Raw genomic sequence first — 6,000 nt, forward strand, 5'->3', positions numbered from 1 at the left:
GAAAGTGAGGGACAGACATAGAGTGACTGCACTCATTTGTGGAATATAAAGTAACATAACAGGAGACTAACACCTAAGGACAGTAGAGACAAGGGTCAAGAGGATTACTCCACGACTTGAAAGCTGATCTCATGTACTAGGAGAAAAGGTAGCTGGGACGGAGAAAGGAGCACTAAGTATATGATGGTTGGAGGGATCACTCGGGATAGTAGAAGCATTGAGAGTCGACTATGGACCAAACATGATGGCTGCTCGTTACCTGCATTGCAAACCATAACACCCAAAAGGACAGAGAGAGGAAGAGGGAATGTGACTGCCACAGAGACGGGGGAGGGGGAGAGGTGTTGGAGGGAGGGGTATTGGGAACATTGGTGGTGGAGAATGGGCACTGGTGGAGGGATGGGTATTTGCACTTTGTTTGACTGGAACACAACCATGAAAGTTTTTAAAACTGTAACTGCATCTCACAGTGATTCATTAAAATAAAAAAAATAACAAAATAAACAAAAAATAAAAAGAAGGGAGGCTGGAGAGATAATACAGGGTTCCAAGCACTTATTTGGACGCAACCATCTGGGGTACCATCCCTGGTACCCTATGATCGCCCAAGCACTGAGTCAGGAGTCACCCTCAGGCACCATGGATGTGTCTTCCCCCACCCCAAAACAAACAAGCAGGAGGAAGGTGGGTGCATTCTCCAAGGCTAACTCAGACGCATCTTCAGGTCTGGAAGCGCGACTGGGGTGGTAGGGGCCAGTCCATCCATCCCGGCCATGATCATTTCTTCCAGGGTCCACACATGATGGTGTGCCCCCCCCCCGCCCATGCACGGTGGGAACAGAGACAGAGAAAATTCAGCCGGGAGTGGGGGGCACGGCCCGGGCAAGCAGGCCCTGCCGACGGCCTCAGACTGGGCCAAGGAAGGAGGGATTTGGGGCAGAAATAAATTCCCCGGCACAGCCGCTCACAGTAAGCATGATAATGGCCACACTGACCATAACGAGACTAATTTATGGAGCCTCTGAGAGGCTACAAAGTGCCCTTCTGAACACTGACTCACTGCCCCATTTTTAATTAAAACCGCTCGTTCTGTTATTACATATTCATTATAGAAAAAATGAGAAAATCCAGAGAAGGGAAAAGCAATAACATTCGAGGAGCTCACTAGATCCCCCACTGGCGCGTAAACTCTGGGGGCCCTGCCAGACGGCTTGCAGCATTAAAAAAAAATATGGGGGGGAGGGGAGAAATGTCATCAAGACCTTATTTGACAGGTGGACGTCTGCTTTCTCCCCTGACGGTGTGACTGTTCTTACGTCAGGCTTATCTATGTCAGGACACGTGCCAGGGGCCGCTGTGGCCCCACTCTGTAAATAAGGGAAACAGGTGTGCAGGGGCGGCGAGCCCAAGGTCACAAGAGATGTCGGGGACCAGCACCCGGATTTGCATCCAGGAGCTGGGCCCCCTCCAGGTAACAGAGAACGGGGGCTTCATAGAACATCAAACGGGAGCAGATCCGGAGCCAAGGCTCATTTTAGATTTTAAAACAACTCAAAGCCGTTTTCCGACCTCCCGGATGAGGCCAGACCCTTCCGGGGAAGTCACCATCACTTTGTTTATTGTCCGAAGGGGTGTTGGAGTCTTGGCCTCGGATCCACTGGCCGCCTGGGTCTGGGTTGAACTTCTCCGAGTCTTAGCTCTGGGTCCTCTGAGGCAGGACCCTCCTGGGACCCTCCTCGAGGAGGCCACACCCCGGATCAGCGGCTGCCAGGCACACGGCGGGCACAGGAGCTCCTCTCCCCAGAGAGCTCGGAGCTACGGGACGGCGGTGGCGGCGGTGTGTGGGGACTTGCCCTCGCCCCGTGCACACGCTGAGCAGCGCCCGAGGCCGAGCCAACGCCCGTGTCCTGAGGGTTGAATAAGACCCAGAGAACAGCACGGGTACGACCATCCCTTGCACACAACCCGCGTGCCTACAGGGGGATGGAAAGCGGGCGGGAAGCCATGGATCTTAGGTGGCAGGGGTGAGGCTTGCTCCTGGGAAGGGCTATGCCTTTGGGTCAACAGCCCTGACCTTGCGAGGTGTCTCCCCTACAGAGAGCAAACTGCAGGCGTCAGAGCCACTGAACCTTATTGTTGGTGATCTGTAACCACCCCCCCCTCCCCCTGCCAATCCGGCCCAAACCAAAGACCTACGGATGGATGCCCGAGCAACACCTGAGGATGTCGCCTCACTGGCAAAGGCGACCGAGTTAAAAGTGAATGAATCACAGCGGGTAGGGCGTTTGCCTTGCACGCGGCCAACCCAGGTTCGATCCCCGGCATCCCATATGGTCCCCCAAGCACTGCCAGGAGTAATTCTTGAGTGCAAAGCCAGGAGTAACCCCTGAGCATCGCTGGGTGTGATCCAAAAGGCAAAAAAAAAAAAAGTGAATGAATCATCAGGAATCAGGAGCGCCCCCCCGCCCCCACCCTCCACGTGGGTGTCCTCTGAAGACTGAGACAGACGCAGACCAGGCGTATGAAGGCAGAGGTGGGAGCCGGAGGGCTGGCACTGCCCGCCATGGGACACCGAGGGCTGCTGGCCACTGCCAGGCGGGCGTGAGCAAGCACAGAGCAGACCCCCGTGCCCCGGGCCCTGAGGAGGAGCAGGGGCCCTGCTGGCACCTAGATTTTACATTTCCAACCCCCCACACCCTGAACCGTGAGAGAAGGAACATCTGCTGCTTACCGCCACCTGGTTTGGGCTGGTGTGGTCACAGCAGTCCTAGGAATGGACAGAGCCCTCAGCCGGAAGTCAATGGCATGTACTGACCGAGGATGAATGTGGGGTGTGTGTGTGTGTGTGTGTGTGTACATATGCTGCTGGTGGCCTGGACCCATGCATGGGAGCTCTGGACGGAGGATTGAACCGCAGAGTTGGGCATAACTTACACACTCGCCCTTCCCCTGTCCTCTGAAACACCCAGCAGTGGAGCTGGGACACAAAGACACAGTCAGACCCCCACTGCCACCACCATAGCCTACAGGTGCGCGTGCGCGCGCACACACACACACACACACACACACACACACACACACACACACACACACACACACACACACACACACACACACACACACACACACCCTGAGTTCTAGGAACCAGAAAGACACATCCCCAGCAACATCCCTGTCCCCAAATTGTTGTGAAAGTTTGAGAGATGGAAAAGGGGGTGGGTGGGACAGACGCCCCTTCCCCCCCGAAAAGCCTCAGCGTTTCATCGTCTCCGCCACCAGCCGCTCACGCGATGGGGCGGCTGCCTGGCTGCATTCTGGAGGCGCGTCCCCGTCTCTCTCCTGATCCTCTTTTTAATAATGTCTGGGGCGGAGGGGAGACAGGGGGGCAATCTTTCATTTTAAATCAGGAAGGTGTGGTGGCAAGGTGCCCCGGGGGTTATTCATCGCCAGCCCTCGCTATCCTGTCATCCGTTTCTGGAAAATCACTTTATTTCAAGGCTTGAAAGGGGGGTGGGGGGAACGGGGAGCCGGTTTTAAGGAATGAAAGGTCTGAGGATTGATTAAAGGTATTCAAGGCTCCGGGGCTTTCCTTTGACAGAAGGAGCTAAGGGGGGAAGCGGGGAAAGGCGGTCTCGGAGGGGAAAGCCATTTCGGAACGTCTGGGACCTTCTTTGTCGCTTCACATTCAAATGTTATCAACAGGCACGCGGGACGCTGCCGCGGCTCTGGCTTCCGGGCGGGTCCGAGGCAGCTGTGCCCAGCCCAGGGCGGGCAGAGCTGGCTGGCACATGCTCCACCGTCCCCCGAATCGCCACCGCCTGGAACTCTCGTGATGATTTCAATGCACGTGTTCGTTCAATCATCCTAACTTGCCAGCAAGAAATCAAACTGTTGGGAGCTGATTGTATTTTTCAGACTGAAGTCGTTGATGGAGCCAAAAAAAGAATGGCTTTTACTTGATCGCCCCGTAACCCTGCAGTGAGATGGAGAATTTTAAAACCCCATCTGAGGACTGAAGAGAAAGCTCTCTGCATGCGGGCGGGGGAGGGGCGGGGGCTGGGGTTCCATTCCTGGTACCACGGGGTCCCCAAGAGCACCACCAAGAGTGAACTCCAAATACGGAATCAGGAGTACTGCGGAGCAGGGCCCCAGAATTGTTTTTTTTTTTTAATTGTAATAATAATACCTAGTTGAAAACACTAACTGGAATTGTTAGGAAAAGAAAAGCCACTATTCATAATATGAATGAGCTACCATTGATTGAGCACTTACTTTGTGCCAGAACATAGTCTAAATATTTCACCTGTACCACATCATCACATCACATCACAAGACCCCCTGAGGAGGCTGGAGTGATAGCACAGCGGGTAGGGCATTTGCCTTGCACGCGGCAGACCCAGATTCGAATCCCAGCATCCCATAGGGTCCCCCCAAGCACCGCCAGGAGTAATTCCTGAGTGCAGAGCCAGGAGTGACCCCTGTGCATCGCCGGGTGTGACCCAAAAACCAAAAACAAAACAGAACAAAAAAAAAACCCACAAGACCCCCTGAGGAAAATTCTGCCATGATCTCCTTTGGAGGGGGAAAGGTGTGGAAGATGAGATAAGCGGCTGAGGGGCTTAAGGTCGCACCGCCCATCGGATCCTGGGTGAGCCTCTTCAGAGGGACCATGGCGGGCAATGCCTCCGAGCCTCCAGCCTCTGAAAGACACAGACACGCCCGACAGCAGAACCTGAAGCCCGGGGAGAATCTCTGAGCTCCCAGTTCAGAGTTCTTGCAGAAAGGAGCTCAACCCGAGAGCCCAAGAACAGACGACTGATAAAGAAACTACGGTACAGCTACGCGGTGGAATACTATGCAGCCCCAAGGGAAAATGAAGCCATGGGAATTCACGTATGAATGGATGGACATGGAGAGTGTCACGCTGAGTGAAATGAGTCCAAAGGAGCGAAGGAGAGGGATAGACATAGAATGGCGGCATTCATTTGTGGGATATTAAAAAAAAAACACAGAAGGAGACTAACACCCAAGGACAGTAGAAACAAGGCCCAGGAGGATTGGTCCATGCTTGGAAGCCTCGTGAGCTGGGGGAGAAGGCAGCTGGGAGAGAGAAGGGGTCACTGTGACAGTGATAGCCGGAAATGATCACTCTGGATAAGAACTGCGTGCAGAGGGTAGGTAAAGGGACGAACGTAACCTCTCAGTATCTGTATTGCAAACCATGATGCCCAAAAGGAGAGAGAGAGAGAATGAGAGAGAGAGAAAAGAAGAAAAGTTCCTGCCATAGAGGCAGACTGTGGGATGTGGGGTGACAGAAGGGAAACTGGGGACACTGGTGAAGGGATGAAGGGATACACTGGTGAAGGGATGAGTGTTGGACCACCATACGACTGAAATCTAACCATGAACAGCTTTGTAAGGGTCTATCTCACAGTGATGCAAACAAAAAAAATTAATAAAATTAAGAAACATAGAAAGAAAGAGAGAAAGAAAGGAATGAAGGAAGGGAGGGAGAAAGAGGAAGGAAGGAAGGAAGGAAGGAAGGAAGGAAGGAAGGAAGGAAGGAAGGAAGGAAGGAAGGAAGGAAGGAAGGAAGAAAGGAAGGAAGAAGGAAGGAAGAAGGAAGGTCTCAAAGAACAAAGGGAAACCTCAGGGCTGCACAGAGGCTGCCAGAGCGCCTTCCTGAGCCAGGGGCCAGCAACCCCAGAGTCCGGCTGGGCACATCCAGCCCCGGCCGGGCCGGCCCCAAGGAAGCAAACAACCTGCCCAGAGGCCTCTGCCAGACCAGCTTTATGGACCTTTCTTTGTCCTAAGGAAGGATTTTTTTCCTCACTTTTGAAACCCAGGTGACATTCCTAGTTCCCCACCACAGGCACAGAACTCACTGCGGCTTCAGGAAGGTGAAGAGTCTCCAAGTATCTTCACCCCCCCGCTAAGGAAGTCCAGACTCCAGGGCAGCTTCTCCCGAGTCCTTTCACCCAGCCCTGCCTTGTCCACCTC

General features: G+C 53.8%; 1 protein-coding gene across 5 annotated transcripts in view; it reads right to left on the reverse strand.

Moving 5' to 3' along the window:
- Positions 1 to 6,000, reverse strand: part of KSR2 (kinase suppressor of ras 2) — a 358,678-nt gene that overhangs the window by 217,940 nt on the left and 134,738 nt on the right. The window lies entirely within an intron of this gene.

Source organism: Sorex araneus, chromosome 9 (genome assembly GCF_027595985.1).
Source record: "Sorex araneus isolate mSorAra2 chromosome 9, mSorAra2.pri, whole genome shotgun sequence".
NCBI lineage: Eukaryota > Metazoa > Chordata > Mammalia > Eulipotyphla > Soricidae > Sorex > Sorex araneus.